Source organism: Lynx canadensis, chromosome D3 (genome assembly GCF_007474595.2).
Source record: "Lynx canadensis isolate LIC74 chromosome D3, mLynCan4.pri.v2, whole genome shotgun sequence".
In the NCBI taxonomy this organism is placed as follows: Eukaryota; Metazoa; Chordata; class Mammalia; order Carnivora; family Felidae; genus Lynx; species Lynx canadensis.
The window spans coordinates 61,277,060-61,294,469 of NC_044314.2; the positions used below are offsets into that span (position 1 = coordinate 61,277,060).

Consider the following 17,410-nt stretch of genomic DNA (forward strand, 5'->3'; position numbering starts at 1 on the left):
AAAATTCAACTTTTAATTTCATGTGGCACATGGAAAGCAAGATGGTGCCCTCAAGGTCTAACTCATTAAACACCAGGCCTTTATCTCACCAGTGTTGAAGCACAAGGATGAACAGTTCTTTCTTTTTAAAGCTACACATTTAAATCAGAAGTCTCTTGCATGCAAAACATACTGTTTCCAGTGACATGATTTAAAGAGTAGTATATCCAAATCCATAAAAGAACAGCTGGGCTTTAAAAAAAGATTTTCTATAATATTTTTCATGTAATAATTCTTCCCTACCTTATAGGTATAATAATTTCCCGAGAACCTGATAGACAGAAGAGTGCTAAATTTTTGTTTTTTATCAAAGACCACTTTAATAAAAACTGAATTAATAGAAGTTAAGGGTTTGTATTAACTCATGGTTTGACGATCTACATGAGTCAGTGGCAAATACATTTTGAGTTCAGCACTCACTCACTTAGCCCTAAATTCGTGAGTTATGCTTTGCATTAGCTTGTTAATCACAGCAGATAATCACTGCCCTTCTGTACAACTGATTTCTGCAAACAGGAAACGGGAGATTCAGCACTGGGTCTCCAGAGGCAGATAAAGTCTACCCTGTTTGTTTTCCCCCAAGTCACAGTGAACTACGATGGTGCTGTATCTCTTTCTAGAGAATTCGGCTTCAGATGCTTTACTGTCTGGTGGCAACTCAGCGTCTCCTAGGGTTAGGCTTCCTGGAAAGGCAGGGGATTATACAGTGGTTTCCCTGGGCCCTCTCTGAAGACTGAGTCCCAAGAGAGCATGAATATGATGTTTGCCTTCGGTTCACATACTTTGTTATGACGAAGCATTTTAAACAAATATTCTACATAATAAAGGACTACATTTTTGTTATGAATTTTGAGCACACATGAACACATGCACACACACACACACACACACACACACACGCACACACACACACACACAGATTTAAAGCAGATCCAGGCTTATCTCTTTGGATGAAGTCACTCTTATCCAATTGAATTCCAGTATGCTTTGCGGAGTAAAAGTAGGAGTCGTGGAATTTTAGTTAACCAGCCCAGGAATGTTCATGGCTCCTCATCCAGGGGAGTGGGCCCATATGAATGTCATCTGTCCTGTGAGTCACAGGCAATTCAAAATCCCTATCTCAGGAATTCTTGGAAGACAATTACCCTGCCCCTGAGATACTAGCAATTAAGACCCTGGCAAAACATAACAGAACCTGAGTCAGAAACCACACTGTATTCAAAGACAGCTGGCAACAGCCTGGCCCAAACAGAGAAGTGGGAGAGATTAAGAGTCTCCTGCCAAGTGAGAACCAGACAGTCTGAGCTCAGACCGAGTGGCAAGGGTCTAGGGGAGGCTGAAGGGGTTCATGAGAGGGTCCGGACGCTATTCTCGTTGACTTGCTTCCGGTGAGAAACAAAGCACCTTTACATTTTTTTCTACATTTTCATTTTTTTTGCCCAGATCTGCTGCGTGCATCCCTAAACTCATTTTTTAAATACATTTCTAAGAAAACTCCCCTTTTTAATAGATCTATTATCTATTATCAGGCTCTTTTATCTATTATCAGGCTCTTAAAACATGAAACTTTAGTTAAGAAATAGGTTCCAGGGGCGCCTGGGTGGCTCAGTCAGTTAAGTGTCCATCTTTGGCTCAGGTCAGGATCTCGCAGTCCGTGAGTTCAAGCCCCGTGTCGGGCTCTGTGTTGACAGCTCAGAGCCTGGAGCCTGCTTTGGATTCTGTGTGTCTCCCTCTCTCTCTGCCCCTCCCCACCCCAAAAAAATAAACTAAAAAAAAAAAAAAAAAGAAATAGGTTCCCTCTTCACATTTCTTAGTAGACTCACTCAAATAAGCAGAACAAGATAAAAGTTTTTGGTACAAGACTCCCAGCACTCCTTGGAATAAATTTTCTTCAGCCACTCAACCAAGCACAACAGAGATGGTAGAAAAACGACTTCCTTCTAGTGGCCAGATACTAACTTAATTGATACTTTGAGCATCTTACCTACAACTGGCATTCATCATTGTTTGCTGTGGATACTCTACTAATCATCTTACTGTGTTAGTTATACGACTGAATATATTAAAATATGGTTTCTGCCCTCCAACACCCCACATACCCTGGAGGTTTGGGTTTTTATGTCTTTTGTGAGCACTTAGTCATGATGAAATGAGAAACACACAATAAATGAAACAGACATATCCAGATCCCTCTGGCACCAAGAATATTTTTGGCAGCTCATTATTCAGTTGTTGGGGAATTCTTTTAAAGCCATTAACCATGTTTTACATGGTAAGGTAATATTATTCTCCTTTGCTGGAGCAGTCCAACAGGGAGAGAGAAAAGTAGGGAAAACAAAAGTAGCTGGCAGACTTCCTTGATTCAACACTTTTCAAATGAGATTTATAATATGGACAAGTCTAAAACATGTTCCATTCTTCAAGGGAAAGCAAAGGACAGCAACAACAAAAAGAAAAATATATGGCATAGAATATCAGACACAAAGCCTAGGGGCGTTTTTCCTTTCTGATTGTAGATGGAGTCAGAAATAATGAATTAGGATTCTTTAGTTCTAAAAATCGCCCTTGATAGCACCAACATCCAACAGCAGAACTGAAGTGTGGAATGGCGTATGACAGCGTCCAGAAGCTGCAAACAAACCAAGACTCAAGGCCATTCAGTCTGTACAGCAAGTTCCCGAATCGATGCTGTGTGTGCCCAAGGTTAACAAAATGCCCTGTAGCATCCTGCAGCACGGACTCTTCAAGGGGGGCACCACCATGCAGAGAAGTGCAGGAAATTTCCTCCTTGAAGAAATGAATCAACCATCGCTACTTTACAGAACAAACAAAACACTATCCATTCTCTCTCTCCCTCTCACCCCCATTTTCCAATTGGCATCTGAAGATCCAAGTTCCTGTTCTTTCCGTAAGAGAAAGAAGTTATGGAAACTTCTTTTCTTGGGAACCATCTTCCCCAAGCCAAATGGGTGCGTTCTGCTGGGGCTCCCTGGCCCAGGAGGCAGGGAAATCTAGATTTGGGGCCACAGAGTCAACGTTCTGAACCTCCTTACTAATTGCTTTGTCATCCTGTCTTCTTGCCTTTCCATACTTCTTCACCTTCCTTTCCTTACTCTCCTTGCTATCATTTGTCTCTCACCCTGATCTGGCCTCAATATGGAATTCATAACAATTTTTTAATTTTACAAAGTTTTCTGTGTCTGGTTATTAATTTCAGAAGCATGCGGGAGCCTCCAGTAGAAGATATATCATCAAACACCTTCCCATATGATCTTTCATCTAGGACCTGTGAGTTTCCAAAACTATGTTAATTCTGTTTAGCACTCAGCATGACCCCTAGGAGTACAATTTATACAAATATACATAGACAGAAGGCCACACGCCAAAATGTAACCTGAAGATGATGGGACGGGGTCGATTAATTTTGACTTCTTCAAATTTGTTTATTAGTAGTAGTGTAAAATCGCAGGGCTGGGCCTGTTGTTTGAAACCAGCCATTCAAGTTCCAGGGTGTCCAACAGGTCCCTTTCAGTTCGTAATTTTCTGTTTTTCATAGACGTCAATTTACGTCCTTCTGTCATAAATTGGTCACTCGCCTTATTATGTTTCCTCGGCGATTACTTTTATCAGTCATTCTTTCAATCTGTTGCTCAATTTCTAATACAAAAAGAAAGTAACATGATTTTTCCTACAGGCTTCATAATGCACTGGTAGACCTGGTGGCCATATGGGGCAGAGATTTTCTTCCAACTGAACAGTTTTAGCCCAAGTATGTCTCAGATGTTGAGAGCCACTTGAACTTGGACCTACACCTCTGCTTTTTTTTTTTTCCAAAATAATTAGCAGAAAAGGACTAATAATTCATAGAAGTGGTAGATGTTTGCCAGCACATTCCTATAAAAATGGAAGTACTTTTTATATATCGCAGGGGCTGCCAGGCAGCTGAACGTGTGGCCTGGCACAGAATTCGGTGATCAAACACAAATACCAGGAAATTAGACCGCTTACAAGTTTTCTGGTGGGAGCTTCATTTACATTATTTTTAACTCCTGAGAGATGTTCACATCTATGCCACAAGTCAAGATTGTACCATGCATCTAACGTTGAACATAATGTGAAATTCTAGGAGAAAAATAGATTCTTCTCAGTTGGCCAGCAGTGACAGTTCACTTTGCAAATATGAAGATGCTCTTGGGTTGAACTGTAGCTAAAACTCTCTTAAACCACAGAAATGGCTGTTATAATGAATGATATGAACCCAAGTAATGCAATTTTTCCAGCCACTGAGCATGCCTGTAGCACTCTGGGTTACATGGTGAGAGATCTGTCAAATTTTCGGCATCCTAACTCCCAGATGAGATTTGCTATTAATTGGTTAAAAGTCACTGTAAAAGATCAAGAAAAAAAAATTCTTCACCATCTCTTATTTAATAATTTTCATATTCAATGACATGTATTTTCTAAAATATCATTTTCCCCTCCACCTAATACTCTTGTAATGCCCATCATGTCCTGCTCTGTCATGTAAATAGATGACACACCACTTTATGTACACAGTTAGTGTCATTTAGTTGCATACTTTGGTTTTCATTACACGTACCCTTTGTCAGTTCTTTTCGTAATAAGTCTTTTTTTTTAATTTAAAAGAAATTTATTTTTAAGAGAGGGGGAGAGACAGAATGAGAGCAGGGGAGGGGCAGAGAGAGAGGGAGACAGAATCTGAAGCAGGCTCCAGGCTCTGAGCAGTCAGCAGAGAGCCCGATGCGGGGCTCGAACCCACAAGCCGCAAGATCATGACCTGAGCCAAAGTCGGACACTCAACTGACTGAGCCACCCAGGCACCCCCATAATAGGTCTTAATTTTCCATCATCTAGAGATGATCACTCATGAATGGTAAGGGTCAGAATTCATAATTCTCATGAAAAATATGGTGGCATATATAGAACACATCATCAACAGTATGTTTTTCAAAATAAGCGACTTTATTTTTTCCCTTATTTGTAAAATAATATATAGTTGACCCTTGAACAATGTGCGGGTTAGGGGTGCTGACCCACGTGCATTTGAAAATCCACATATAACTTTTGACTTCCCAGTAACCTAGCTACTAATAACCTATTACTGACCAGAAGCCTTACTGATGACATTAACACCTATTTTGTATGTTACCTGTGTTCTATGTTGTGTTCTTACAATAAAGTAAGCTAGAGAAAAGAAAATGTTATTAAGAAAATCACAAGGAAGAGAAAATACATTTACAGTATTGTACTGCATTTACCAAAAAACATCCATGTATATGTGGACCCGCACAGTTCAAACCTGTGTTGTCATTAAAGGGTCAACCAACCACAGATCATCACAAAACATGAAAATACTTATAATCTTTTATTTTTGCATTAACACCCACCCCCATGCTAAGACTCTCACATTCATACCCGCACATATAAACTAAAGGTCATCCTATTTTGAAACCTGCTTTAATCACTTAGTAATATGTAATATAGCTTTTCCGTGTCAATAAATGTAGGCATGTAATCATTTTATTGCCCATATAGTATTCTATAATTTTTCAAAAAAAGTAAGTCCTTATTAATATGTAAACTATATCTATATTTTTGCTAATACCATAAGCATGTGTTAAATACCTTTTTACATATATCTTAAACATTTGTTCAATTAATACTTAAGATAAATTCCTAAAAGTAAGAGTTAATGTAACATGATCTATGCATATACATTAACATGTATTAATATACATTGTATATATATATATATATACTGCATATTAAAGTATATACATATATTATATATACATGTGTATATTTGATAATATTAATCAAAAATTTACCCCCAAATTTTATTCAGATACATGTAACTGACTGAATTCCTTTTACCTTCTATAAAACATTTTAACTTACCTTTTTGTAATTAGTAATGAAATTCAATAAATTTTCCTAGATTTTTAAGATTTTAATATTTTCTATTATGAATCGCTTATTCACGCTCATTGTCCGTTTGCCTATTAGATGTTTGTCTTTTATCCAATTGATTTATAACAACACTTTATATATTAGGGTTCATAATCCCAAATATAGTATGTCTGCAGGAAATAATTTGCTTTTTAGACTAAAATGTTGACTACCTAATCATTTTACTTTCCTGAATAGAATTGATGACTGTTTGCATTATTAATTAATTTCTATCATTTTAGCTTTTTCAGTCTCTCAATTTGAAAGTTTGCTGCCTCAGTAAGTAGGAACAAATATTACATTTGTGTTTTTGTATCCAAATATCTCATGTCCAGGAGGTTTTGAAGGAGCACCACACATGTTTCATGCTGTCATCTGAGCTGACTGGTCAGTATGTGACAAAATCCATTACCCGTATTCATTCTTTGTGGAGACTAAGACTAGCCTATTCAGACATAGTCAACAAGTCTATTCACAAATATGCCACTCTCCTCTATGAATGGAGGCTGTTACAACACGTGAAAGATTTTCTTTTGAGAAACTATCTTCAAAGTACTCCAAAATGAAATGTACCTCCTAAATAATGAATCCCCTCATCAAATAATGGATTTTTAAAATGAACTGTTGAGCACAAAAATTGGCTCTAGGGTGCCTGGCTGGCTCAGTCAGGGGAGCATGGGATTCTTGATCTCGGGGTCGTGGATTTGAGCCCCACGTTGGGTGTAGAGATTACTTAAAAAAATAAAATCTTTTTTTAAAAAAAAGATTGGATCTGATTGGCAGCCTGTGATGTCTCTTCTACCAACTTCCAGGGAACTCACGCACACACACACACACACACACACACACACACACACTCTAAGAGTAAATCTATTTTCAAGGATCTAAGAGGAACTTTCACAAGTAGGTCAACTGAATTGTGAAACTCAGCATGTAGTGTTCTGTGCATCTGTTTCCCATGGAAACCAAACAAACCAGTCGGCCCTTCAGAAGGTAAAAACATGTTCCATTCTCTTCCCACCATACTCCTCCTGGTTCAGAAACACAGATCCATACAGAACAGGAAGTGGTAGTGTGCCTTCCCTGCACAGAATGCCTCTGAGGAGGCCAGATTGCTGGCCCTGTCATTGTCACCATCACCCTGCCCTTCCCTGCCCTTCCTGCCTTCTAGATCTTTCCACATCCACTCCAACCCTCAGAAACAATTGACACCAGGAGTGTTTGTGTGTGTATGCACGTGTGTGCACGTTCACATGTGTGGAAAGTGATTGACAGGAGGGAAGGGACCCAACCCTCTTGGCCCAGTGTCTTTTCGGGCACATAGTCCTTATCAGGGAAAAGTTATAGGAACACTTAGGATCTGAAAATACTTGGTAATTACCCATCCTGAGAACTACAAATAGCCTAAACATGCAATGATTATAAAATGTTTAAATACACTATTTTACAAGGTAGGATACTATATGACTTTAAAACTTAAATTAAAAAAATGTTTTTTTACATTTTATTTATTTTTGGTAGACAGAGAGAGACAGAGCACACTTGGGGGAGGGGCAGAGAGAGACGGAGACACAGAATCTGAAGCAGGCTCCAAGGCTCCACGCTGTCAGCACAGAGCCTGACGCGGGGCTTGAACTCACAAACCGCGAGATCATGAACTGAGCCAAAGTCGGACGCTTAACTGACTGAGCCACCCAGGCGCCCCTAAAACTTAAATTTTAATAGAAATTGATGAGATAATGAGACTCAGAATCTTTATATAACCTAACTGAAATCGTAGCTGATGTGATGTCCCATTCATTCAAATCCAGGTTTCCACGATGCCAAATTATTTTTGCTGCTTCTTCAGCAAGAGTGTTTAGAGACATAAGATCATCAGGGATGGCGATTGGGGGAAATTAGTTAATTTTTAAAGAGCAGTTTCAGAAAGATGATCCAGTTAAGAAAAAAAAAAACGTTAAATGAATGTGAAAAGAGGGGGAAGAGGGAATCAAATGTAGTAGAGGGACCAATTTTGATAAGAGGGCATTCACATATTTTTAGCTATTGGAGAAGACAGGTAACATGTGTAGCAAAGTCTCAGTAGAATTACAGAAAAGATCGTGCAGAAAAGGAGTGATTGAGAACTATATGGATGGTCAGGAAGTGGAGGTGGTGAGGGCAGACTTCTTTTAAAAGCCAGGCCTTTTTTTGGGAATGCAAACTGGTACAGCCACTCTGGAAAACAGTATGGAGGTTCCTCCAAAAACTAAAAATAGAACTACCCTACGACCCAGCAATTGCACTACTAGGCATTTATCCACGGGATACAGGTGTGCTGTTTCAAAGGGACACACGCACCCCCATGTTTATAGCAGCACTAGCAACAGTAGCCAAAGTACAGAAAGAGCCCAAATGTCCATCGATGGACGAATGGATAAAGAAGATGTGATATATGTATACAGTGGAGTATTACTCAGCAATCAGAAAGAATGAAATCTTGCCATTTGCAACTACGTGGATGGAACTAGAGGGTATTATGCTAAGTGAAACTCGTCAGAGAAAGACAAATATATGACTTCACTCAAATGAGGACTTTAAGAGACAAAACAGATGAACATAAGGAAGGGAAACAAAAATAATATAAAAACAGGGAGGGGGACAAAACATAAGAGACTCACAAATATGGAGAACAAACAGAGGGTTGCTGGAGGGGTTGTGGGAGGCGGGGATGGGCTAAATGGGCAAGGGGCACTAAGGAATCTACTCCTGAAATCATTGCTGCACTCAATGCTAATGTGGATGTAAATTTTAAACAATAAAAAATTAAATTAAAAAAACAAATAAAAGTCAGGCCTTTTCGAGGTGGGGAGGGGTGAGAAGGGGGTGGGAGGAGCCAGGTCATGGACAACGTGGCTCCTTCAGGTTAAGCTGTATGGAGGTCCTAATAAACTAAAGCGAGGATGAAGACACAGACAGGAAGGACACTGCCAGATTCCAAGGGAGCCAGGAGAGAAGGCTCTGAGCAGGCAGAGGACTCTGAGACCACAGGAGACAGACAAGGGAGAATCCGTGGACTGTGTCTGCAGTAGAGGCCACGCAGGATGCCGGGCAGTTCGGACAGCACTCTTTAAAGAAGGAAGGGAGCAGGAAATGTAAGCGATGGATGCACAAAAAAGCATCCTGGTTGACTGCCTCCTTCAAGAACTGCAGACACTACACATCCATATATAGGTTACTTTCTTCAGGGAGTGATATTATGTAGAACACTGAAATTACACAAATAAAGCCATCTGTTTTAGACAAATGAGAAGATACTTAAGGATCCGGCCATGTTCTTTACTATGAAGAACCACCTTCATTGTGGAAAGCTTAGAATGAAGGGCTACCTCTGAATTGGTCTCGTGATATGCTCTGAAATTGACTTTAAAAATAAAATAATGTGTCAGTTCCCTAGTTAGCCTGAAACTCTTAGATGCTCTCATAAAATTCCAGTCTGCCCATTCTTTTTTTTTAAATTTTTTTAGTGTTTCTTTATTTTGGAAGGAGAGAGAAACAGAGCATGAGTGGGGGGCGGAGAAGCAGAGAGAGAGGGAGACACAGAATCCGAAGCAGGCTCCAGGCTCTGAGCTGTCAGCACAGAGCCCGATGTGCAGCTTGAACTCACAAGCCATGAGATCATGACCTGAGCCAGAGTCAGACGCTTAACCGACTGAACCACTTACGCACCCCATCCTGCTCATTCTTACAGGAACTTCGTGATATGGCTTGACATAAAAATTTAAGGAGATAAGATCTAATCAATTAATGAGTGGAAAATCACTAGAAAGTGCTAACTGTTAAAATTCACAGTCTGCTATCCACCGCTGAGGGTGTTCAGCTTTAGGGAACACGGTAGGTCACAACATTGTGAAAATTCAAGAGCAGCTCATCAGAGGTAAGGCCTGAGTTGTAGCAGGAGACCAAGTTAGAGTCACCTTAAAAAAAGGCGTCAGGGGCGCCTGGGTGGCGCAGTCGGTTGGGCGTCCGACTTCAGCCAGGTCACGATCTCGCAGTCCGTGAGTTCGAGCCCCGCGTCAGGCTCTGGGCTGATGGCTCGGAGCCTGGAGCCTGTTTCCGATTCTGTGTCTCCCTCTCTCTCTGCCCCTCCCCCGTTCATGCTCTGTCTCTCTCTGTCCCAAAAATAAATAAACGTTGAAAAAAAAAAAAAAAAAAAAAAAAAAAAAAAAAAAAAAAAAAAAGGCGTCAGGAGCCTGGCAATCTTGGGTCCGTATATGTCACATCTTCATAAATTAATATTTAATTCACATGCCCTTATTTTCTAGGCCTCAAATATAAAATTTTACATGTCAGAGTCAATGACACACAGCTTGTCTCCTTTCTTAAACTAGTCTGCTATTTTGTATACGTTGGCCGGACGGCACCACCGAAGCTAACTTCTCTCCATTTTGGGGTGTCGGTTTCCTCTCAAAACCAAAGATGAAGTATCTGAAATTTCAGCAGGGCCGATCGCAGTAACTCAGCTCCAGCAGCAAAGTAACTTTAGCCTTGAATCCCTTCTCCGATACCTGCACGGTCAGCTATGATGCTGGTATACTCACTTTGGGTCCTCAGGTTAGTCAAGGCGTCTCTACAATGCGATCAGCAGCATCTTCACACAAATCCAGCCAAATGTAGACAGCTGGTAGCCGCTACATTATAAGCCTCTTGACTAGCATTTCAACGTACGACGTCGCAATGCAGGCAGCACCGGGGAGCCTGAGAACCTTAATTGCATGGAATAACCACAGCCCAATTTCTCCTTACACACACACACACACACACACACACACAGATTTCAACAAAGGCATACATTAAAATGTAGAGCAATTAACTTCAGCATTTCTGTTCTTAATTTGGTACATCACTGTGTTTTGTGGTTGGTTTCACGGTATCATGTTGTACATACTTTTCCTTTTAGCGCACGTTTGCCAAAACTCTCCTAACATTATCGCAGGGGAAAGGCGCAGAATGTGTCTTTAGGTTAAACCAATAAATAACTTTATTCGTTTACACTGAAGCACTTCACAAAGAGCTTACCAAGCTTATAAAAGTTTTCAGGTTGGTGTTTATGAGGCTGTCCCTGAAAGATACACGTGAGAACATGAATTGTGTGCGAGAGATCTTGTCACTTCCTGCGCTACTGGTCCCAGGGGTATGCCACATGTGCAAGGTAGGTGGCGGAACAATGAAACGCAAAGTTGACCCATGAGGTCTTTTATAACACAACTGTATTTTCTCCACTAAAAATGCACTTACAGTATTCTTCTGAGAGAAGGAAGAAGAAAACAGAGTTATTTCAGGTTTCTTATTTGCCAGTATTTATAGAACACTGGCAAGCATCTCAGTGGAGGATGCTTAGTTTCGTAGGATGAGGATTTTCACTTTTATGTGCCTTTGGGCGTCTTTTATAACATTACAGTTCCTTTGTATGGTTTGTGGCTTTCTTTACGCTAACTACAAACTTCCCATTGCCAGAAGCGTATGCCAAAGACTGATGTTCACTTGTAAAAACAGAATAAACACTGGCGGACATTTTGATAGCTGGAAATTTTATGAAAAAGAAAAACTGATGAAGCATATGTAGCTTAAAATTGCAATAGCAGCAATTGAGTTGTTTCCTCTGAGCATGGGTCAACTATAAAGTGCAGACAAAAGTCCATAATACCTATTTATTATATGGAGTGCTGGGTAGCTTGTAGTTCTTCATTTTCAATACAGTTGATATAAATTTTATCATGTCATAAAACATTTAATGTATGTAGAAAAACCTCCTCTCATTGTCTGTCTTACATTTAACAATTTTTATTTCAAGATTACCTTATTCCTGAGAACACTGTGTATTTCTAAATGATTCATTCTGTAATTATTTAAGTTATCTTTGCTGTTAAATGTCACCTATTATCTTTGGGTTAATACGGTAATAAAATCCAGTCGTTATTTAATAATACCTGTGAAAACAGGTAAAAGTAAGGTATTCATTCAATTTATTCAATAGGCTTTATGAAGCCCTATTACATGCTAAGCAGTGGTAAGAGAGCAGCAAACGTGAATCTTACATTTACTGGGGGGAAAAATAACAAAAATCAGGCTATACACATATACATACATATACATGCATACATACTATGGAGAAAATAAAGAAGAGAGTAGGGTTAGGGAGATAAAAGTGTCACAGATTTAAAAGGGTGAATCTTTAAGAGGATTTAAGGATAAAAGTGCTAAGTACATAAATGAAGGATTTATTTATAGTGAAGTGAAATTTTTATGTTTGTAAATTTTTTTGAGCCACATTCAAGGTGGGTGAAGAATCATAAAACTAAAGTTTGACTTTGTGGTGCCCTTCCTTCATTCGGCTAGCCACTTCCTCTGCAACTGGCTGCCCGTTTTACTTAGAGAAACACTAATACTGATTTTTTTCATTTCAGATATTAGGAAATACATCCTCAGGATCCCCTCTCTGATTCAGTCTGCATTCGAGGGTAGAGACCTGTAATGGGAAAGGTACGGAAAACAAGTGTCTTCCAATGGCAGCTTGAGTGAGGATGCAGAAGGTCACGGTCTGACCCTCAGAGACATTTGTTTTTTGGCTGACCACAGCCTGGGGAGCAAGGGTGAGCTGGAGGTAGCTGGCACCAGCCCAGGGTCTCTTCCTAACTCCCTGGTCAGTCGCATCATGTTCGCAGCTTGGGGTCACCCAGGGCTAGGGTATTTATGCCATGGAAATCAGTGACTACTACAAAGCAGGTGGTTTTCCTTGAATATCTGGTTGAATGTCAACTTCCCCAGTGCACCACTAGATGGGACATATTTAGGTGGCCGTCTTAGCACCTGGAAAGGCTCAATTCAATCAGGCAGATGGACTACGTCAAAAGAGGGGGCTTTGAAAATCCGAGTCCAATAAATCAACTAGAGAGGAAAGCAGGTTCCAATGAACCCAACTAGGTAGAAACCTCCATAATCCAGACTCCCATTTGAGGCCAAATTGTGCATTTCCCCCTCTAATCCTCTGCTTTTAGGAAAAAAGAAATAACTGAAACAAACTGGACGCCAGATTTAATGAAAAGAATGGAGTCTGGGCTAATTCCTGCACCTTAAGCAAATACCCCCATCCTCTCTCCAGCACCAGCTTGCAAAGATGAACAGGCAACATGACTTGAGATGTTCTTGCTGGAGCAGGAAGACAAGAGCTTCCCTCGAAGATCTGCAATAAGCAGGAGTCTACAAGGCCAACCATTATTAGCTGACTAGAAAATACAAACTGGACACACTAAGGAACTAGTCCTTATTTTTCCTGAGGTCTTATTGGAAACAACTAAGCAACTATGTAGTCTGACGGCTAAACGCACAGCCACACAGCACTCCTCCAATCTGCTTCTGTGAAAGAAACAATGAGAATGTTTTCTTCCTGAAGATCTTTCACTTAGTAGCCACCAGGAAGGAGGGGCAGGCATATGCTTGTCATCTGGGTCACACACAGGAGAAGGCGGCAAGCTACAAACTTCCTGAATGTCCTTCCTGTGCATCCTCTGTTCTCCCCAGAGACTGGTAGCCACTTTTCCAAGTATTGTTATCTGACTCTCTCAGACGTCACGATTTTTTCTTAACTTTTTTTTTTTGATGAGACCCCTTTCAAAGCTTGAGTTCTTGGCTCAAAAAAGCATCTGTGGGGGTGCTCTGTCTCCCACACAGAAACTTGAAATTGGTTAGATGGGGAGCTCCATGGGGAGTTTCCAGACCCGCCCCCCATAGGGTTCCTCTGGCTCCGCCCCCCCACCCCCGTACCCCCCAGGCCATGGGGAGAGGCTGATGTCAGACAGTTCCGGAGCAGCCAAGCCTATCCCTCAGAATCATGCTTTTTACTGATAAATACTGTGAACACTACATTCGCATTTAAGAATGTCTGACTAATTTCTTGGCACAAAGCAGAATCCCTGAGTTTTAAATTTGAACCAGCTGAAAAGCAATCAATACCCATTTAAATAATGCAGCAAATATCAGACATTTTAAATGTGTATATAGATAAGATAGATAGATATCATTTTTTCAAATCTGAGGTATTTAGTAACACCTAAAACGAAGGGCAAAGCTTTCTGGGACAAAGTACAGAATTTTCCTGTCTCTCTGTGGTTTTCCAGTAGTCCAGCTCAAATCAAGCCAGACTAACACTTGCAGACGTAAGCTTTTCTGGGGGCTGATAACTATAGCAGGCTTCCTTTATTTTATTGTATACTCTCTATGCTTTAGGTCAAATTGGAGATATAAAAACTGCATTTTTAGGGGAATAAAATGTTTATGACGAGGGCAGCAGACCAAACCCTGAAGAACTTAGACGTGGATTAATATATTTAGTCTAGGGAGGATTCAAAATGTCATAAGCATCCAGTTCCTTAATAACAATGCCATACCTTTGCATGGCGACACCGTGCCCAAAGCAGCCTTTCAGATGTGACTTCACGTGGAAGCAATAAGGTCAGGCTCACACACAGACCAGGAGGACAAGTCGCCTCATTTACTATATGGTGATTTCTCTGCTTCACTACGTGCTTCTCACTTCCCCTTTGAGAGGAGGAGCTAGGGTTTTACTTTATTTTTTAACTCTCAGTTCTTAAACACTGCCTGGCACATAAATGCTATAAATAAAAAATGAAAAAGGGGTATTATAAAAGACTAAATGTGACAAGCATGGAACAAACGACTTCACAAGTCCCTGGTCGCAATGCCATCATGTTCTGGTCCACGGGGACAGATTAAAACCAGGAGACTATTCTAGATCCAGCATCACAAGAGCCAAGAGTTCCCCTTATTTATTAGTGACCTAAAGTGGTCTGTGGCCAGCTTCCCTAGAGCATCCATTTGTCCCCTCTTTTACTGGCCAAAACCTCTCTTCCCAGGCCATAATTCAAAGCAAAGGAACCTTTGCAAACAGCCCCATGAAGCTTTTGGGATAAAAGGTGGAGAGTAAGCCGAGCCTGGTCGCAATGTCTCAAAGCTGGACACAGCCCCTCCCTCTTTCTGCAAAACTTTTACAACAATTTACCTTTAACCCTGTTTAATGGCTTACTTCGGATGCATTAATGGGAGGAGGAAAAAGGATTCTTGGTTTGTCTTAGTGCCGACTCAAAAAGATTTACAGCGCTTTGCTGAGGTTTTGGCTGACTGTCGTCTCTCCCAGCTGCTGTTCAAAAGGTATCTGTGCATCCGTCTTCATGTAAACTCTCCCAGCGTTAACCATGGCTGCAATGTAAATTAGCGCCACAGAAAATATCCTTCTTTATGTGGTGAGGTGGAGCATCTCAACTGACAGAGCTCAAAAAAGGAATCTTGAAAAAGGTGTGGCAGGAGCTGCAAACGCTCACAGACAGCACTAAGGCGCTCTGCTGCTGTGTGAATGGGGACACCCTAAGGCAGGCTGCCCTCCCAGAGCCAATTCAGAATGGTGCAGAACCGCCCCAGGCGCACAGAAGGTCTGAATGATTTTGCCTGGATCCCTACACCTGCCCCTGCATCTTCCAGTAAGACTGGACAGTCTGAACCAAAGAAGAAAAAGCTCTTACTGATCGCTTAGCGTAAAGGAGGCTTTTTTGCATTTCAGAAGTTTCACACTTGGGGGCCCTTCCAAGTAAGGCACAGGTAGGTCGCTGGCTGCACACGCTCTCACCTCGGAGGAGCTGGGAAGCGGAACGTCGCTGGCAAGGTGCTGAGAGGAGGCTGTTCCCCCCCCCCCCCCCCCCCCCCCCGACCTCGTTCACGGCCGGCCCTGAGGACACAGGCTGCTAATCTCACCCATAAGTGTTTAAAGCTCTTCTGCAGTGTTTATTGGGGTTTGACACAAATTGGTACACGGATGGGATGTCAGAGTAAACACCTTGACCCGAGGGGTTCTTGAGTGTACAAAGTTCTAGTGGCTTCTTCGCCGGGGGTGCAAAAGGGCACTAATATTTACTGAGCCCCCAGTACACGCACGGCGGGACCTACACTGTCTGGTCACAGGTGCTTCTTCAGGTTCTTGTTATACTTTGGGAAGAATAAGGTTATAACTCTAAGATACTATTTCCAAAAATATATCTAAGGAGCTATGACAGATAACATTTTTATAATTCTGTTATCAAGCTCAAACGTGCCTTAATTTCGGAGAAATGGATGTCCCTGTAGGTAATCTCCTACCTCCTAAAGGCACCGCAGTGTGGTATTAGGAATGCTTCATTTGATTTTTCTCAGCCCTTTTAGTTTAAAACGGAGAATAGTTTATTTTAAATTGCAGAACCTCGGGGCGCCTGGGTGGCGCAGTCGGTTAAGCGTCCGACTTCAGCCAGGTCACGATCTCGCGGTCCGTGAGTTCGAGCCCCGCATCGGGCTCTGGGCTGATGGCTCAGAGCCTGGAGCCTGTTTCCGATTCTGTGTCTCCCTCTCTCTCTGCCCCTCCCCCGTTCATGCTCTGTCTCTCTCTGTCCCAAAAATAAATAAACGTTGAAAAAAAAAATTTTTAAATTGCAGAACCTCACACTTACCACCCCAGACTTCCGTGATAAAATCAAGAACTCTGTTCTGTAACTGTGGTAAATAGAAGTTGCTTACAATTTGGGAGGGTCTGAAGTGTAGATTTCAACTGAATTATGATTCTATTTCTCTCATCTTTATCTGCCATCCAACTATCTAAACATACATTTATCTACAACTTCAATGGGTTCTAGAATTTAATCTTCTCAAAGGATCTTTCCTTATAGCATGAATGTATGTGCATTTAAATCATAAGTAACCCCACCTTCCAGAAATTAACCATTGTTAATATGTTGGTATATATCCTTCTGGGCTTCTTATCGATGTGTGTGTGTGTGTGTGTGTGTGTGTGTGTGTGTGTGCGTGCGCGCGCGTGTGTGAGAAAGAGAGAGAGAGAGAGAGAGAGAGAGAGAGAGAATCATATGCACTGTTACATAATGTACTTCTCTTAACTTCATGTGGTAAAATGTGCCCGGTTAACACATATTCTTAAACTTCCAGTACATGGATGTACCCTAATTTAATTAGCTTCTTCTTTTGGAATAGACATTTAGTCTGTTTCAATCTTTTCTTTTTCAATCTTTTTTTATTGTTACTAAATTATGAATAAGGCTGTGAGCGTCGCCACCCCTCTGCATATGGTTACTTATATCTGTGTATCTTTATCTATACGTCTATCTATCCTTAGATAAAGAAATAGCAAGAGTGTGGGTATGTTTACATCTTTTAATACTGTAACTGAAAATGTCCCCTGAGAAATCACATTAATTTACAAGTCAAACCATGTTAAATTAATGATAGTTGACAAAAATAATGATAGTTGAAAAAAGGCAATGTCATAGGACTCGACATAACATAAGTGTAACATTATTTTAAAAATCTT

General features: G+C 40.9%; 1 protein-coding gene across 1 annotated transcript in view; it reads right to left on the reverse strand.

Moving 5' to 3' along the window:
* The window catches only part of LOC115528584, a 140,297-nt gene that overhangs the window by 56,209 nt on the left and 66,678 nt on the right, over window positions 1–17,410 (reverse strand). The gene's annotated exons all lie outside the window — the stretch shown is intronic.